This window comes from Eumetopias jubatus, unplaced genomic scaffold (assembly GCF_037043125.1).
Source record: "Eumetopias jubatus isolate StellerSeaLion01/CBP00866 unplaced genomic scaffold, mEumJub1_p1.0 scaffold_1, whole genome shotgun sequence".
Taxonomy (NCBI): Eukaryota; Metazoa; Chordata; class Mammalia; order Carnivora; family Otariidae; genus Eumetopias; species Eumetopias jubatus.
The window spans coordinates 49939941-49960042 of record NW_028274807.1 but is presented as its reverse complement, the minus strand read 5'-3'; the positions used below and the strand labels follow the sequence as shown (position 1 = coordinate 49960042).

Sequence of the window (20102 nt, the reverse complement as noted above, 5' to 3'; positions counted from 1 at the left end):
TTCCGTTTATTTGCCATGTCTCTTTACATGCAATTTCTCAAACTTTCTATGTTTTTGATGTCTTTGACAGTTTTGAGGAGTATTGATCAGTTGTCCAGTCAAAATGTTCCTCTCTTAGGGTTTGCTCAATGTTTTTTGTCATGCTTAGACTGAATTTATGGATTTTTAGGAGGAAGACCATAGAAGCAAAATACCATTTTCATTGTATCAAATCAAAGCTCCATACTACCAACATGACATCATTGTTTGTTTGTTTTTTTTAAGCTTTTATTTATTTATTTGAAAGAGAGAGAGTGAGCACAAGCAAGGGGAGCAGCAGAAGGAGAGGGAGAAGCAGGCTCCCCACTGAGCAGGGAGCCCAACACTGGGCTTGATCCCAGGACCCTGGGATCATGACCTGAGTGGAAGGCAGACACTTAACTGACTGAGCCACCCAGGTGCCCCAACATGACATCACAGTTGGTCCACAAGTGAAAACATCTGACCATGGTGATTTCTTTTTCAATTCCTTTAATAGACATGAGACTATTTAGATTATCTATCTATATCTTTATCTATATAGATATCCTTTTGTGTGAGTTTTGATAATTTTCATCTTTCAAATATTGGTCCATTTCATCTAACTTATTAAATATTCGGGCACAGAGATGCTCATATTATTTCTTTACTATCCGTTTAATTTTCACGAAATCAGTAATGACAATTTTTCTTTCATTTCTAATGTTGGTAATTTGTCTTTGTTTTCTTTCTTAGTTAACATGGCTAAGGTTTATCAGTTATATTGTTCTTTTCAAGAAACTAACTTTTGACTTCATTGATTTTGTTCCTGTTATTTCTTTGTTTTTAATTGTATTTATTTTTACTATAATTTTATTATTTCTTCTGCTTTCTATAGCTTTAAATTGTTCCTTAGTTTTCTAAGATGGACACTTAGATTATTATCAATCTTTAGATCCTTTTTTCCTAATATGTGCATATGATACTATAATTTTGTCTCTAAGCACTATTTTCACTGCATTTCCACAAATTTTGTTTTGTTATCATTTTTATGTAGTTTAAGGTATTTAGAATCGTTCCTTGAAATTCTTTTTAATCCATTATTTAGAATGTCTTGTTTAATCTCCAAATATTTTGGAATGTCTCACTAACTTTCTGGTATTGATTTCTAATTTAATTTAATTGTGAGAAGAGAAAATATTTGTATGATTTCTCTTCTTTGAAATTTGTTCAGATGTGTTTTATGGTTCAAAGTTTGGTCTATCCTTTTTTTATTAACTTATTTAAATTCAATTAATTAACATTAGTTTCAGATATAGATTTCAGTTATTCATCCACTGCATATAACACCCAGTGCTCAGTATATCACATGCCCTCCTTAATGCCCCTCACCCAGTTACCCCATCCCCCCCCATTTCCCCTCTAGCAACCCTCAGTTTATTTCCTATTGTTAAAAGTCTCTTATGGTTTTCCCCCCCTCCCTGATTTTGTCTTATTTTATTTTTTCCTTCCCTTGATCACCATGATCGTCTCTTTTGTTTCTTAAATTCCACATATGAGTAAAACCATATGATAATTGTTTTTCTATGACTGACTAAAATTTGGTTTATCTCGATGATTACCTCATGTAAACTTGAGAAAGTATTCGGCCCTTTTAGGATAGAATATTCTATAAATATCAATTATATTAATGTTGATTGATAATTCTCTTCAGGTTAGCTATATCCTTACTGATAATAGTGGGTTTGTCTATTCTCACAATCCTATCAATTTTTGCCTGGTACATTTTGAGCTCTCTTGTTAGGTACATACATGTTAATAATTATACATTCGTGGAGAATTGATTCCTTTATCATTACGCGATGCCCTCCTTTAGTGCAGGTACCTTATAACATATTCCCAATTCCTTCCTCCTATTCTTTAGGACATTACTGTCATTTACATCACTTGTCTATATGCTATAATCACTCAATCACCCATTGCATAGTTAATGTTATTTGCTTAAACAGAGTTAACTTTGAGATCGATTAAGACAAAGAAAAATACAATTCATTGTACCTTTATTTACTCCTTCTTAATGCTTCATGTAGATCCAGGTTTCTGACCTGTATAAGTTTCTTTCTTTCTTTCAAACATTTCTTCTAAGAATCCTTTCTCTTGATCTCTCTCACCCCTCCCCCTCCCTCTCTTTTTCTTTTTGTGAGAAGGATTTATTTCCCTTTCATTTGGAAGGATAATCTTGTTCAATGAAGAATTCTATATTGTTGTTTTATTTTGTTGTTTTTAATTAAATGCTTCAAATATCTCTTTTCTAGCTTGCATGATTTTTGATGAGAAGTCAGTTTTAATTATTACTTTTGTTCCTTTAGTACAAGGTATTTTTATCTTGTCCTTCTTCCCAATGTATTTTTGTTTTAGTTTTGTGTTTGTTTTGTTTTGTTTTGCCTTACTGTACTTTGAATATGATATGCCCGGGTGTATTTTATATACCCATCACCCATTTAGCCCATCCCCCACCCACCTCCCCTCCAGCACCCCTCAGTTTTTTCTCTAAAGTTAAGAGTCTGTTTCATGGTTTGCTTCTCTCTTTTCTCCCCTTATGTTCATCTCTTTCATTTTTTAAATTCCACATATGAGTGAAATCATATGATATTTATCTTTCTCTGACTGATTTTGCTTAGCACAATACCCTCTAGCTCGATCCACACACATCATTGCAAATGGCAAGATTTCATTCTTTTTGATGGCTGAGTAATATGCCATTATATATATAATGGCATATTACATATATATAAATGGCATATATATATATATATATATATAAAATCACATTTTCTTTATCCATTCTTCAGTCAATGAATATTTGGACTCTTCCCATAATTTAGCTATTGTTGATAGTGCTGCTATAAACATCGGGGTGCATGTCCTTTCAAATCTATATTTTTGTATCCTTTGGATAATAAATACCTAGTAGTACAATTGCTGGATCATAGGGTAGTTCTAGTTTAAATTTCTGAAGAACCTCCATACTGTTTTCCAGAGTAGTTGCACCAGTTTGTATTCCCAACAACAGTGTAAGAGGGTTCCTTTTTCTCTGCATCCTTGCCAACACCTGTTGTTTCCTGTGTTATTAATTTTGCCATTCTGACAGGTGTAAGGTGGTATCTCATTGTGGTTTTGATTTGTATTTCCCTGATGATGATTGATGTTGAGCATTTTGTCATGTGTCTGTTAGTCATCTGGATGTCTTCTTTGGAAAAATGTCTTTTTGTGTCTTCTGCCCATTTCTTAACTGGATTATTTGTTTTTTGGGTGTTGAGTTCTTTAAGATTTTGGATACTAACCTTTTATCAGATATGTCATTTGCAAATGTCTTCTCCCATTCCAAAGGTTGCCTTTTAGTTTTGATGATTGTTTCCTTCATTGCACAGAAGATTTTTATCTTGACTAAGTCCCAATAGTTTATTTTTGCTTTTGTTTCCCTTGCCTCCAGAATCCTATCTAGTAAGAAGTTGCTATGGTTAATCCTAGGTGTATTTTTTTTTTTTTTTTTAGTATTTTTCCTTCTTTGTGTTTCCTAAGCTTTTTGGATATGTGGTTTTGTGTATGTCATCTATTTTGAAAAATCTTCACTAATTATTACTTCAAATGCTTCTTCTGCTATGTTTTCTCTTTTTCCTTTTTCTGGTATTCCAATTGCATGCATCTTACACCTTTTTAATTATCCTAAGGTTTTTTGATATTGTGTTGTATGTTTGCCATTCTTTTTCTCTCTGCGTTTCAGCTTAGGAAGCTTATATTGACTTATCTGCAAGGCACTGGTTCTTTCCTTAGCCATTTCCACACTATTGATTAGCCTATTGGGGCATTTTTTTATTTCTATTTTAGTATATTTTATTTTTAGTATTTTCTTTTGATCCTTTCTTAAATTTTCTCTTTGCTTACATTACCCATGTGTTCTTAGATGTTGTTTACTTTTTCCATGGGCCCTTAACATATTAACCATAGGAGGTTTTTTTGTTTGTTTTGTTTTGTTTTGTTAATTCCTATCCATTAATTCTAAAATCATTATCATAAGCTCTGCTGTTTGTTTTTTTTTTTGTCCTTGGTCTTTCTTACTTTTTCCTTCTCTTCCTTCCTTTTGTTCTTTCTTCCTTCTATTGTTTTTATAAGTATGTTTCAAAAGCTTTAATTTTCTAAAATGAACCAACTTTACCAATAAAGAAATGTAATTTGAATTTAAATAACCTAGAAATGTAGGAGTAGACATGGAGTAGACAGTAGACATTGGTAACATAATAATTTTTTTTGTATTCCAGTCTATGTTTTCTAGGCTCTTTAAATAAGTCAGATCACAGATGTAAAAACAAAGAAATAAACAAAAAAACAAACAAAAATATTATCTTATTGGGCAACAGGATGGCATAAAATAAATATTCAACATTTAAATACTGAAAGAGTTGCATATGCTATTTCCAGCATAAGGGCAAAAGTGAAACAAACTTTTATTTTTATTAAGTTATAGTATTGTTGACCAAGTAAATGTAAAATAAGGAAATCCAATGAAATATTCTGAAAACCCTCTAAATGTAGGAATTCAGGTAAATATATAACCAAGGCTAGATTAAACTTGACAGAGAAGATAAAATCTAGTAAAAAAAGATTTATATATATATATATATAGAGAGAGAGAGAGAGAGAGAATATCATGAAACCCAATTTCCAAGATATGAGGGTTCAACCCCCAAGCCACCAAGAAGTGCTCTAACACCAGCTGAGTGTCAACAATTCAACTAAATTCTAACACTATCTACCTAGAGACAGCATCAGCTCTCACAAGTTAAGGGCTTAGTTCTAGAAGACTGCCCCTGCTTCAGATGACATTTACAAGTTTAGGTTATCATTGTGCTTCTGACCAACTGGCTATCAGTCAGATTTTCTAACAACCCCTCCTTGGGTTTGATTAATTTGCTGGAATGGCTCATGGAATTCAGGAAACCAGTTTACTCACTAGATTACCATTTTATTATGAAAGGATAAAACTCAGGAATAGCCAGATGGAGGACACACAAAGGACAAGATATAGGGAGAGGGACTGAAGTTTCCCTGTCCTTTCTGAGTGAATCATTCTCTCCATATCTCCATATGTCCATAACCCAGAAGCTCTCCAAACCCTGTTGTTTTGGGTGTATGTGGAGGCTTTATAACATAGGCACGATTTATTAAATAATTGACCATTGGTAATTGAATCAACCTCAAACCCCTCTACCCTCCCCGGAAATCAGGGGATGGGAATGAAAGTGCCAACCCTCTATTCATATTGGGTTCCCCTGGCAACCAGCCCTCATCCTCAGGTGCTTTCCAAAAGTCAACTCGTTAGGTAAATCCATTGTGGTAGAAAGGGGCTTGTTATGAATAACAAGACACCCATTTCACCTTTATGGCTCTAAAGCATTTTCAGAAACTGAGAACAAGAGACCAATTATTAAGACAAAAGATGATCCCATCGCTCTTATTACTTGGGAAATTCCCAGAGTTTTGGGAGCTGTAAGCCAGGACCTGTGAATACAGACCAAATAAATATGAAAAATATATTTTGGTCATCTGAATGACCAAGTATATATTTCTTATAAATCATAATATTACAACCACACACAAACAAAACAAAACACAAATCTTCTGTAGGGCTGAATCTATATAGTTTGATGGTTTTAACTCTTGTAATGAGTCATGCAAATGTAACTTCTCTATTTGGTGCTGAAAGACAGCCTGAGCACTTATTTGCTGGAGTTGTTTCAAATTCTTTCCATACTCTACCTGGCAGATCAGTAGAACAACTGTGTAACTTCCACATCTGTTAAGCATTAACTCCACAGTCCTGGATTTCTATTTTCTTTGCGGCTGCATGCCCTATGAATCTGAGTTGAACTGGAGAAAGAAATAACAGAACAAGATACAATGAAATACAAATAGCTGGATATTTAACTTCTTAGCACTATCAAATTTAAAAACAATCATGAAGCTATATGTTTGCCTTTACAAATTTTTATTTTCCCTTCACCTAATAAAGGTCCTGTGTTCACTGTCAGAATTGTAATGTCCTTTTTTCTATTGTTTTCTACTCTGTCGGTCCCAGGGACAGAGCTGTGTTCTGTTGTGGTACCAAAGGAAAGACCATCCATTTGTTTGAAGTAAAGTACTGCTTCAAAGTGTAAAATAATTTATCTTATAGCAAGATAAGAGCTACAGAACAAGCAAGACTGATTAAAACAGAAGCATTCTTTGTTGTTGTTGTTTTACTTGAGTAATCTAGCACCTTTGCTAGGAGTTTAAGAACGTTAGAGACAAAAAAATGTTGAAGTATTAAGATATTAAGAAATAAATGACTACATTTTAAATAAGAATTCCAAATAAAATTTCTACCTGTCCAATGAGTCTTTGTACCTAGTTTCTGTTTTCTAAGTCTTATCATCTGATAAGCAGGCCGCCCAAATTTTTCCATTTACACTAACATTTTGTATTAACTCTGGTCACTAAGGTGGAAGTGCCAGACATTTCAGATAAATTCTGGTGGTATTTCTAACATACTGTCAGTGACTTGAGAGACTCAGAGTGGTGTAAGAATTCACATTTTAAACTTTCAAAAACCTTTAAAAATCATCTTTTTAAAGGCATATGCTGAAAAAATGTTTTAGAAACAATAAATAGCTAGAGAATTTTATTAAGTAGAATAGAGGAATATATCACTGAATTCTTGCTATTCTTTCCTATTAATGGCTTATTTCAATTTCATGGCTTTCTATAAGAGGCAATAAAAACAGGTATTAGAATATAGAAACATATATCAAGATTCAAAATGAAAATATTTGTTGGGATCTTTGAAATCTCACCACCTTGATATTATTCTGAGTTTCTTTCATGCTTAAATATAATAGCACTGTTGTTAAGACAGGATGAGGAAAAATATGCAAGATTTCTTTGGTATATAACTGAAGTACAAGAGTAGACGATATTAATGTCATGCTTTATATAAAAATGGACTAATCTGTTTTTATTTAAAATATCTGTATACAATTCCATATACAAATTTGATAAACATAAATTCTGTTTTTTGTATAACATCACCAAATTCTTCCCACTTCAACATAAAAACCAGAAGCTTATGACTTACCTGAATCTGGTGATAACCAGAAACCAGAAGGATTTACATTTCTTCACTCATTGAAAAATACATTTGCAGCTTTGATCTGATCAAGAAATAAAAATTTCTTCTCAATTGCAGAGATCCATACATACACAGGATAGAGAACACTCAATATTGAGTAGTGTTCTTCAAATTACTGAACATATTCAACTGCATCAAAATCAGCTTGAGATTCTTTTATAATCAGAATTTTCTGAGTGGACCTATGAATATGTATTTTAGCAACATTTAAGAGAAATATTGAAAAGTCAGTGAAGTTGAAACATTGTTATTTCTTGGTTGAAATTCAAATTACTCAACCATCATTTTACAGAGCTTATCAAAGTGAGCCAAACTCAATAGTTTTAATAGTTGAGAGTTGTACTTAAAATTTGAAATAATTATATGGGACTGGACATTCTGTAGTTACTAATTAATACTGAAATAACAACACAAAAGATACCATAGTATAGACCATTTTCACAAATTTTAACTAGTGCACACAAATGAGAGTCAGATCTTAAAAAAATAAGAGGAACAGATTAGACTAGAGCAGATACCATCACATGTATTAAGTTGTTAATATAATAAACTTTGCCTCCCCCTTTATTTTGCCTGTAACCATTGAAACCTCCTTTTATAGTCCATGTATTCTTGATTTTATGAGTCTTGATCAATGACAGATTGCACTATTTTTTTGAAGATTTTTTTTATTTATTTATTTGACAGAGGGAGTGAGAGACACAGCGAGAGAGGGAACACAAGTAGGAGGAGTAGGAGAGGGAGAAGCAAGCTTCGCGCCGGGCAGGGAGCCCGATGCGGGGCTCAATCCCAGGACCCTGGGACCATGACCTGAGCCGAAGGCAGACGCCCAACGACTAAGCCACCCAGGCGCCCCTGCATTACCTATTTTTGGTGCTGAATATAGCAGATACTTTTTCAAACTCTCTTGCAGCTAGGAATCAGGCAGGTAGGCTCCTCAAACCAGATAGATCAACCCTTGATAATGAATTGGGAACTAATAAGAATACCGGCAGGAATCAGGATAATCCTTTTTCTTGATTTTGTAGTTATAGAAAAGCGAAGTTCTGGAGGAGCAGGGACAGTCAAGGTGGTCACTGATGACAGCTGTGCAGGCTGAAGCATTAGAGTACCCTGTAGTGGTATTCCTACTACACTGGTTCTACAGCTTGTTTGGGCTTGGTTTCTGGTCCAGTAGCCTCTGATCATGGTTATAAGACCTCTCAGTGATTGTGGGATCCAACCAGTATCCATTCAATAAATTCATGCTCTGCCCTAAGCCCTCAGAGGCACTTCTAGCTGCTAATAGTAAGATTCCTGACAGATGGATTAATATAAGGATTTTTATGTAAATATTTTCTTATTTATGTGTAATTTAAAAATGTGAATCTTATGCATTCTTTAGTTACTGCTTATATTAATGTTTGTTAAATACATATTACTTATAAGTTGGTCTTATTTTGTAGTGCAATGTTAAGTAATTTTTGCTGTACAGAATGCTATCTACACTGGCTATATTACTCCTTACAATTACCTTCACATTACCTTATTTAAATCTTATAAATATCTTGATACTCAGTTTAGACAAAAGAAAAAAAAACAAACAACAAAAAAAATTAAATGATTAATCCAAGGTCACAAAGTCAAAAACTGGAAATAGAACCAATGTCTTCTGTCTAAAATCCTGAGATTTTCAACCTATACTATGTTGCTTTTAAAATGAGTGCCAAAGAAGAGGAAAGCAAACATCTATCTAAAGGGAACTCTAATTTTTGACCATGGGAAGTAAGACTAGGTAATGTAGAGTTTCTTTTATTTTTTTAAAGATTTTATTTATTTATTTGAGAGAGAGAGAATGAGAGATAGAGAGCACAAGAGGGAAGAGGGTCAGAGGGAGAAGCAGACTCCCTGCTGAGCAGGGAGCCCGATATGGGACTCGATCCCAGGACTCCAGGATCATGACCTGAGCCGAAGGCAGTCGCTTAACCAACTGAGCCACCCAGGTGCCCGGTAATGTAGAGTTTCTTGAAACTATATTTCCACATATCTATATGTATATCTTCAAAGTCTTACAGATCCTCAACAGCCCACACATTTTATTTGATGTCACCCTAAATACCTGTGCCCAACTTTCTCTTGGAGAAAGCTTAGAGAAATCATGTCCATTCATGCTTTAAAATAAAACAAAACAAAACAAAACAAAACAAAATAAAATCCACATTGCTGTCACAGTTAAATTTGGGGCGCCTGGGTGGCTCAGTTGGTTAAGCGACTGCCTTCGGCTCAGGTCATGATCCTGGATTCCCGGGATCGAGTCCCGCATCGGGCTCCCTGCTCAGCGGGGAGTCTGCTTCTCCCTCTGATCCTCCCCCCTCTCATGCTCTCTCTCTCTCTCATTCTCTCTCTCAAATAAATAAATAAAATCTTTAAAATAAATAAATAAATAAATAAATAAATAAATAAATAAATTTCAATAAAATTTTGAGAAGGAGAGAGAGGAAGAGAGAATAAGAAGAAAGTTCATTCCACTTAGGTCAATTTCTGATTTTCCTTCATTATGGTCTAATGGAGTTTTAAAAGTTGATATGTGAAAGAATAAGCAAACATCAACTGCCACAAGATTTTCCAAGTTTCCATCAGCCCCATGCAGCCAGAGTCAGCACTGAGGGCTGTGAGGCTCTGAATGGGAAGCAATGTTGCCTACATGCAAACAGCCATCAGTCTTCTAATTTTTTCTTTCCTTCCCTGAGTACATCTCCTTAGACTCCCATACTTGTACCACTCCATAGCAGTTACTCTAGTACTGACGGTGGAGTTTGCATTGCAATCACAGCAATAATTCACTTCATTTGATTTCTGAGTCTCTGATTAACAGCACTTAATGCTTATGTTTTGCTAGACTTGCAACAACCAGTGTCAAGGAGCTCTCTCTCAGCTCTGTGCCCTAAAGCTTCTATTCTTTGTCACTCATAGAAATTAACTAGACTACAGTAAAGGAACCATTCCTGGTTTCCAACTCATAAAACTACCAGACACCTGAGGCTGCTCACACATTCACTTGTTCAGATCTTCCAAGGTTTCAACTTATACCCTTCATGTTACAGCTGCTTTCTGTCCCTACCTCACTCCCAACTGCTTAAGCCAACACACACACATAGACACACATATACACACACATCTGTGCTATTCCAGCTCCCAAATATCGTCATTTATATTAGTTATTTAAAAATATAAAATCTGCTTGGCCATATATTAAACATTCAGAAGAGACTGACCCAGGCTAAGATTGAACTTTTGAATTTCAAACTGCTTTCAGCCTATAACATCACCAACCGTGAAGCTTTCAGCTAGAACCCATTACTTTTTATTGTACTCTGGGCATAAGACCAAGAGCACCCTCTTGAGACGCAACAGCTATAAACCATCTTTACCTGACATACTTCAGCTCTCAGAGGTTCTCCTGGAAGCTTCAACTTTGACATCTAATCCCACTTCTGTTGAGAGCTTATCAGAGGCACTGGAAGATCTTCACAGGCAACTGTTAAAAAAGAAATTAACAGAGAGGAGTCATAATTCTACCTATTTCACTTCTTGTTCTCAGGCTAAAGGAGAAAAAAGACAAAACCATCTTTAACATTTATAATTCATTTAGAGTATCTAGCTGGCTGACAAGGAGAGATAGAGTGTTCTGAGAAGTGGAAATGTACCTATAGCTGAAAGTTTTAGCAACAGTGACATAATAGCGCAAGGTTCTTAGAAGAGTGGGAGCATTCAGAGAAATTGCAGATTGTAACAATTTATTAAAATGTCTGTTAGAAAGTCTTTTCTCTTTAACTGTACAAGATCTAGTTAAGAATCTAAAGGAGAGGAAGCATTTTCTTTCAGTCTCATCCCATCACTACTTTTTAACTTTATAGATTAGAATTACAAATCTTTATTGGCCAAATGCCAGGATAATTTAAGGTGCCATAACCACAGGGTTTGCCCTCCCAAAGGACTTAATGATCACAGACCGAGAGGATAAAAAAAAAAGCTTGGAGAAGTATGGGACTGTTCATTTTCTTTACAGGAATACAATTAATTTTTCTTTCTTTACTCTTTCCCTTTTGGATTCCTTTAAATCCCAAATGCTGGCATTGAGATAAGCTTGAGAGTAATATTTGGTTTCCTAGTCTGGAAACCTTGCTTGAAGTGATTGGAGCTTTATAAAGAGTTGATGGTAGAAGAGCATGCAAGCATGTTCTTCTCCTTCATGAACTTTCTTTGGGTTTATGATCCTGACCAATATGCCCAAGGAAGAAATCTCAAGTCAGCTCTGCTCTAAGCACTGGGATTAGCTTTCCTTTTCTGCTTAATCTTGGGTTTGAATTTTTTTGCTTGGGTTTGAATTTTTTTCAAACAAATAATAAATCCATCAAGCACTTCTGTTTCCTCAAGTTTTAAAAATCTTTCCTCTGCATTGTTTCAAGGGAATTTTAGCCACTTAAGTTTTCATCATATGTTGTTGAATCTGTTTGCATTAGCCACTACAACCAAAGATCAGAACCACAAAAAGTTTAAGGACTACTATATTCAATCCATATTGAATACATTTAGCTTGTGTATGTGTATGTCTGTGTGTGTGTGAGAGAGAGAGAGAGAGAGAGAGAGAGACTACTCCTGTTATGAGAAGGTTTAATAGCCTGAAGCCACTTGGGGAAGGGGAAAATAGTTAAGGGGGATGATTTTATGGTCATCTGATTAGTAAAAATTGGGAGAAGAAAACTAGCATGGTCAGTGCCTGTCTGCTTATGAAAATATCTATTCTACTGGACCTGGTTTAAGAATTGGTAGATTTAAAAAAAATGTGTTGCTGACAATAGCTATTTATAACTATTTCAGAATGGTGTTAAACAAGAAGGAGGGGGGTGGGAGACACAAAGAGAGAGAGAGAGAGGAGATGGATGTTGAGACTTTGAGAGTTGATTACATGCCTGCAAGGGTCAGCAGGACCTTAAATGATAGATCACTATTACAAATTCCTCTGACAGCTATGTCAGTGTTCATTTATGAACATTTATAAACAACTGTAGAATCTGTGGCTATATTTCACCTCCATCAACCCATATAATTACCACAAAAATAAGCTAAATTTTTAAAAATTTGATCCAGTTCTTTGTTTTAGTGCCTATTTCTTCTTTTGAAGTATATAGTCTGCTGTCTCTTCCCTGTGATGTCTCAACATATGCATGGTTAGGTTTGTGATATGTGACCCTATTGCTCTAGACGTAATTGAGTAAATCAGTACCAATCTACTAATCTCTGATTAAATGGCAGTAGAGGTTCTTTTGACAATTAAATATGTGCAACAAGTAATACAGTCCATATTAGACCCTCAGTAATTTGTAGCTATTGATATCACATTATACTGATACTATATTATTGACACAATTATCCTCTTTTTACTATCTTTTTAACTTTCTGATTGCTTCTATTCTGCCACCTTCTTAATTTGTCTGCTTTCTAAAACCATGTAATTATATATGTGGGATACCCAGTGTTGTATGTCTTTTTCTTGATTGTTTCCTCTCCGCTCCCCTCCCTTCCCATCTGCTCACCTTGTCTGCTCCCCCTCTTCTCTTTCCTCTTATATCCTCTCTCCCAAGCCTCTCTGTTTCATCCACTTTCTGTAAGTAAATATTCCCCAGTTATGACTTCTAACTTGTTCTCCAGTTCTGCAATCCCAATCTCATTAAATATCTCTAAAAGTGGAAATTTTGAAATTGGATTTTCTGATGGCTAATGAAATAGAAGATGGAAACAAAGGCAGAGGTGCTGAACAGATCTGATCAATTCTGTTCTTTCTCCCCTTTTTATGTAAAAATAAGAATTTCACTGGTCAGGGAAGAAGGGAAGGCAGAAGAGGAACCATAGTTCTCCTTGAAGGAAGAAAAGTAGATAAAAATAAAGTATTGTCCCCTAAACTTATAATAAACAATGTTAAAATGATAATTTGCAGTTTGCAATAGACTTTTTATATACCTCATGGCCTTACTTACCTCCATGTTAATGATGAGGAAACTGGTATTCAGAGAGGTTGAGTTCCTTCTGTAAGAGATTCCCTGTACTCTGAATCAGGAAGGAGCCCAGGTGATGGACACCAGAATGATCTGGTGTCCATTCCATCTGACACCAAGATAGATCTGTGTGAACACATAAAACATAATATCCCTTAAAGATGCCACTGTTTCTGCCAACTAAAAATCAGAGTCTGGTGTTAAGGCTTGAGGTAAAGGACAGTCAGAAAAAAGTTAAATGGCTTATGTGAAATACTCTGCTTACCACGATTCATGTGTACTTGCAGATCAAGTACAGCATTTCCATGCACTGGATGTCTTGACCATGGTGTCTTCTCTTAGAGTAGAGAAAGCATTAGACTTTTTGACCTTGTCAGTGGAAGTCTCAAAGAGGACTTCTCCTAAATACTGTCTTGTGTATGGCAGATAAATTAAATCTGGCTCTGTCTCACCTAAAACCAGATTATAACTTAACTTTATGAGAGTCAATCTAGTATTTAATGTCACAGTCCTTGACTTCAAACTAGGCTGTATTTGTGGTTCTGGAGCACACTGGCAGTGACACACTGGATGCTTTATTTGATCTCTCTAAACCTCAAATTCTGGGGTGCCTGGGTGGCTCAGATGGTTGGGCGTCTGCCTTCGGCTCAGGTCATGATCCCGGGGTCCTGGGATCGAGTCCCGCATCGGGCTCCCTGCTCCTTGGGAGCATGCTTCTCCCTCTGCCTCTCTCTCTCTCTGTCTCTCGTGAATAAATAAATAAAAATTAAAAAAAAAAACAGTTTCTAAACCTCAAATTCCTTATTGTAAAATGAGAGAATACAATGAACAGCTCTTCTGAGAATTAATTGAGATACCACATATGTAAGCACTTTATTCAGTGTCTAAACACAGTGTCATAGTAGCTACTGTCATCATCATCATCATCAGGTTATTACTAAGCTATAATGAAAAGGACATACATTTTGGAGTCAAACTGATGTGGGTTCAAATCCCTTTTCCACCAATTACTCAAAATTGAAATTAGGCAGATTATTTACCTTTCCTTGAGCCATATATTTCCTACATGTTGGGTAAGTTACTTCTCTATGGAATCGGAGTGAAGATTAATTAGGTCATATATGTCACGTTCATGGAAAATGGAATGCCTGAAAAATGACCAGAGTTCAATAAAAACTCTCCTTTTCCTTTGCCTGATTGCCTAATGATAAGAAATGATAAGAAATTCTTAGCAAAATGTACTTTTGTTCAAGCTGTTCATCAACCATATAAAGAAGAAAAATAGTGCTTTCAATCTGTGACACTACTACTTCCCCACCTTGCTTAACATATTTTTGTAAGCACTTCATTGGCTTATGTTTATATATTACTATCCACACTCTACTTTTCATATTTATCTTTTAAATAAAATTTGAAATATACAAATTGCAGAAAAACAAAACATATATTTATGTACCTCTTAAGGAGAAAAAGAATTCCCTTCTTTCTAAGTTCCTTGGTCTATTAATAATCACATTAACATAAAACAGATGAGCAGGAGAAAAAAATGTGTAACATATGGGGACCCCATAAGAATTGGAAACCCAAGGACAAGCTGGTCAATTGAGGTTTATATGCCATCTTGAGCAGAGGAATGGGATCACGGCATGGGGTTTCAAAGATGAAGAGGGTGATTCATGGGACAAAAAGAAGAGAAAATGATAATCAGATGTTCATCCTGCCATACAGATAGTTCATTCAGATAAAAATGTTGTCTTTTGGTAATAGCTCTCTTTCTAGGCCAGGGCCCTATCTAAATTATCTTAGGTAGTTTAAGGAAACATGAAATTTTTCTTGAGTTTGCTGGGTCTTGATTGCTTTTACCTCAAAATATCTCACAAGTCTAAGTGGCACATTTTGGAGAAATTTGTTCTGAACCCCTCCTTACCCAACACACAGATTAAAGATAGACTTAACATTTTTTTTTATTTTTTCAAATGTCTATTTTCTCTTTTTAGGCAATTAAACATAAACTACTAAAGTTCTATTCTCCATCTCTTCATGCTTCTTTCCTTGCAAAGATAATTACAGGTAGCTGTATTAATGACATTCATGACTTTATACTTTGTAACATATACCTACATTCATAAAATATACTACTTTTTAGTATGATCCTTGAGTTTGATAAAACTTATCTGAAAAACAACTATATTTTTGTGGTTAGACTTTTAATTGCCAATTTGTTTCTTTAATATTTAGAAGTCAATTTCAAAAAAATGTTTTAAGATACATTTTTCTAATACATGTTTACTTAACTTTTTACTACTTTGGACTATTTTTTTTAATATGATTTTCTTTTTTCCATTCTATACATAGTTATACTCTTCCTTCCAATTCCATTGTTACTTATCTATGCTTTCTTCCTTTCTTAGTCAAAATAATATATTATTTTATCATTATTCTTAAATTTGTAGATTTTGTTCTTGGCAGTTCTGTCTTTGGGTTTTTGCTTTTTCTAAGTTCTAATTCTTATTTTTCTTAAATCAATCATTTTTGTAAATTTGTGATTTTACTCTTTTTCTGATTTTGTAAGCAAACTGCTTAAGTCATACCATATATATATATATATATATATATATATAAAATGTATGTATTATTTTTTGATATGTAGTGTGTACTGATGGTATAACTTTCCCTCAGGTCAAGCTTTGTTTGGTCTTCTCTGTGATAATGTATAAAGCTTTCATGTTCCTTCAATTCTAATCCTTAGTTTATTTCAATTACAATTTCTATTACCAATTAGTTATTTAGAAATATGTTTTGATATTTCCAAATGAAAAGAGTTTGGATACAATATTTTTGCTGTCACAGTGGGATCACAGAATGTCACCTCTGTGATATTGATTCATTGTCATTTTTTTAAGCCTCTCATTGTGGCTTAGAACATTAGCAAATTTTGTAAATGTGTGTTCTTGAAAAAAATATATAGGTATACCTCATTTTATTGTCTGTTGCTTTATTGTGTTTCACAGATATTGCATTTTTTATAAATAGAAGATATGTGGCAACCCTGTGTCAAGCAAGTCTATCCAGCACCATTTTTCCACAGCATTTGCTCACTTCATGTCTCTGTGTCACATTTTGGTAATCCTCACAATATTTCAAACTTTTAAAGTATTATTATATTTGCTATGGTAATTTGTAATCAGTGATCCTTGATGTTTCTATTGCAATTGTTTTCAGGTGTCATAAACTACACCCAATTAAGACAGTGAACTTAATCACTAAATGTACTGTGTGTTTCGACTGCTCCACTGACTGGCTATCCCTGTCTCTCTCCCTTTTCTCAGGACTCTCTATTTCCTGAAACATGGTAATATTGAAGTTAGGCCAAAAAGCCCTACAATTGCCTCTAAGTGGTTCAAAATAAAAGGAAGAGTTGCATGCCTCTCACTTGAAATTAAAAGTTAGAAATAATTAATCTTAGTAAGGAAGGCATGTTGAAAACTAAGATAGGCCAAAAGCTAGGTGTCTTACACCAGAGAGTTAGCCAAGTTGTGAAAGCAAAGGAAAAGTTATTGAAGGAAATCAAAAGTGTTACTTCAGTGAACACATGAATGATAGGAAAGTGAAACAACCTCATTGCTGATATGGAGAAAATTGAGTGGTCTGGATAAAAGATAAAAACAACAACAATATCACCTTAAGCCAAAGTCTAATCCAGAGAAAGGCCCTAGCTTTCTTCAATTCTGTGAAGTCTGAGAAAGGTGAAAAAGCTATAGAAGAGAAGTTTGAAAGTAGCAGAGGTTAGTTCATGAGGTTTAAGGAAAGAAGCCGTCTCCATAACATAAAAGTACAAGATGAAGCAGCAAGTGCTATAGAAGCTGGTAGCAAATTATCCAGAAAATCTACCTAAAGAGAATAAATGAAGGTCATTGAAATAAACAACAGATTTTCAATGTAGACAAGAGAGGCTTATATGGAAAAAGATGCCATCTAGGACTTTCACGGCTGGAGAGGAGAAGTCAGGGCTTGGCTCCAAAGATTCAAAGGACAAGCTGGCTCTCCTGTTAGGGTCTAATGCAGCTGGTGACTTAAGTTGCAGCCAATGGTCATTTACCATTCTCAAAATCCTAGGGCCTAAGAATTATGCTAAATCTACTCTGCCTGTGCTCTAGAAATGGCACAACAAAGCCTGTATGGCAACACATCTATTTACAACATGTTTTACTGAATATTTTAAGCTCACTGTTGAAACCTACTGCTAAAAACAAAAAGGATTTCTTTCAAAATATTACTGCTCATTGACAATGTACATGGTCACCCAAGAGTTCTAATGGAGAGGAATAGTGAGATTAATGTTGTTTTCATGCCTACTAACACAACATCCATTCTGTAGCTCATGGATCAAGGAGTAACTTTCTAGTCTTATTATTGAAGAAATACATTTCATAAGGCTATAGTTGCCGTAGGTTGTGATTCCTCTGATGAATTAGAGAAAAGTAAATTGAAAACCTTCAGGAAAGGGTCCACCATTCTAGATGCCCTTAAGAACACTTATGATTCATGAAAAGAGGCCAAATATCAACATTAACAGGGGTTTGGAAGAACTTGGTTCTAACTCTTATGGAAGACTCTGAAGAGTTCACGACTTCCATGGAGAAAATAAGTCCACTGTGATGGAGAAAGCAAGAGAACTAGAATTAGAGATGGAGCCTGAAGATGTGACTGAATTGCTGTAATCTCATTATAAAATGTTCATGTATGAGAAATCACTTCTTAAGAATAAGCAAAGACAGTGGTTGCTTGAGATGGAAACTATTCTTGGTGAAGATGCAATGAATATTGTTGAAATGACAGCAAAAGATTTTCTAATTCTTATTAGCTGATAAAGCAGTGGCAGGGTTTGAAAGGATTGACTCTAATTTTGAAAGAAGTTCTACTATGGGTAAAATGCTATCAAACAGCATCGCATGCTACAGAGAGACTGTTTGTGAAAAGAAAAGGTAGAGTCCACACCCAGGATCTGCCATGTTGGGTTTTGTACCTTAGCTTCCAGGGGCTTGTGGGGGCTTGGCTCCTTAGCACTGCTACTCCAAGTCCAGGTCTTGCTGTGGGCCATCCTGGCAGTACTCCCACCTGCCAGAGACTATGCCACCCAAACATCTCCTTCCCACTCATCCTAAATGCACTGGAAGTGCAGGGAAGAGAAATCAGGCTGGTTTGGGAGGTGGCCCAGCATTTGGGTGACAGCACAGTAAGGACTATTGCCATGGATGGCACCAAAGGCTTAGTTAGAGACCAGAAAGTCCTGGATTCTGGTGCAGTCAAAATTCCTGTTGGTTCTGAGGTCTTGGGCAGAATCGTGAATGTCATTGGAGAACCTGTTGATGAGGGAGGTCCCATTAAAAGCAAACAATTTGCACCTATTCATGCTGAGGCTCCTGATTTCATAAAGATGAGTGTTAAGCAGGAAATTCTGGATACTGGTATCAAGTTGGTGGGTCTTCTGGCTCCCTATGCTAAGGGTGGCAAAACTGGGCTCTTTGGTGGTGCTGGAGTTGGCTAGATGGTATTGATCATGTAGTTAATGTCATCAAAGCCCACGGTGGTCACTCTGTATTTGCTAGTGTTGGTGAGAGGACCTGTGAAGGCAATGATTTATACCAGGAAATGATTGAGTCTAGTATTATCAATTTAAAAGATGCTACCTCCAGGGTAGCTCTGGTGCATGGTCAAATGAATGAACCACGTGGTGCTCATACCTGGGCAGCTCTGAATGGACTGACTGTTGCTGAATACTTCAGAGACCAAGAGGGTCACGATGTACTGCTCTTTATTGATAATACCTTTAGCTTCACCTAGGCTGGCTCTGAGGTGTCTGCTTTACTGGGCAAAATTTCTTCTGTTGTGTGCTGTCAGTCTACCCTGGCCACTGACATGGGTACCATGTAGAAAAGAATCACCACCACCAAGAAGGGATTACCTCTGTACAGGCTATTTTGTGCCTGCTGATGACTTGGCTGACCCTGCCTTGCCACTGTCTTGGCTCACCACCACTGTGCTGTCCCATGCTATTGCTGAGTTGGGCATCTATCCAGCTATAGATCCTCTGGATTCCACTTCTCGAATCATGGATCCCAATGTTGTTGGAAATGTGTATATGATGTTGCCCATGGGGTTCAAAAGATCTCACAGAACTACAAATTGCTCTAGGACATCATTGCCATCCTGAATATGAATGAATATTCTGAGCTTGTACACAATTTTCCATGCACACAAGTTGACTGTGTCCCATGCATGGGAAATACAGTTTCTTGTGTCAGCCATTCCAGGTTGCTGAAGTTTTCATATGTCATATGGGGAAGCTGGTACCTATAAAGGAGACCATCAAAGGATTCTAGCAGATTTTGGCAGGTGAATATGACCATCTCCCAGAACAGGCCTTCTATATGATGGGACCCACTGAAGAAACTATGGCAAAAGCTGATAAGCTGACTGAAGAGTATTGGTGAGGGGGTCCTTTTGACACACTAAGCACTCATTTTCCATGCTGTCCCTCTCTTTGCCCCTAATCAAAAAATTTCAGTTTGCTCTGTAGGCCACATGAGATCCTTGATTGAAGACATTGTGTCCATCTGAAGAGTACTCAAGGTTTCCAATAAAATGTACACCCCTCAAAAAAAAAAAGTGAATTGATGGTGCAAACTTTATTGTTGTCCTATTTCAGAAATTGGCATACCACCCCAGCCTTCACCAACCACCACCCTGATCAGTCATCAGCCATCAACATCAAGGCAAGACCCTCCACCAGCAGAAAGGTTATGACTTACTGAAAGCTCAGATGATGGCTAGCACATTTTAGT

The 20102-nt window shown here is 35.8% G+C and overlaps 1 pseudogene; it reads left to right on the top strand.

Annotated features, from left to right (window-relative positions):
* Positions 1–1859: 1859 nt before the first annotated feature.
* Positions 1860–19751, top strand: LOC114221093 (ATP synthase F(1) complex catalytic subunit beta, mitochondrial-like; annotated as a pseudogene).
* Positions 19752–20102: the final 351 nt, after the last annotated feature.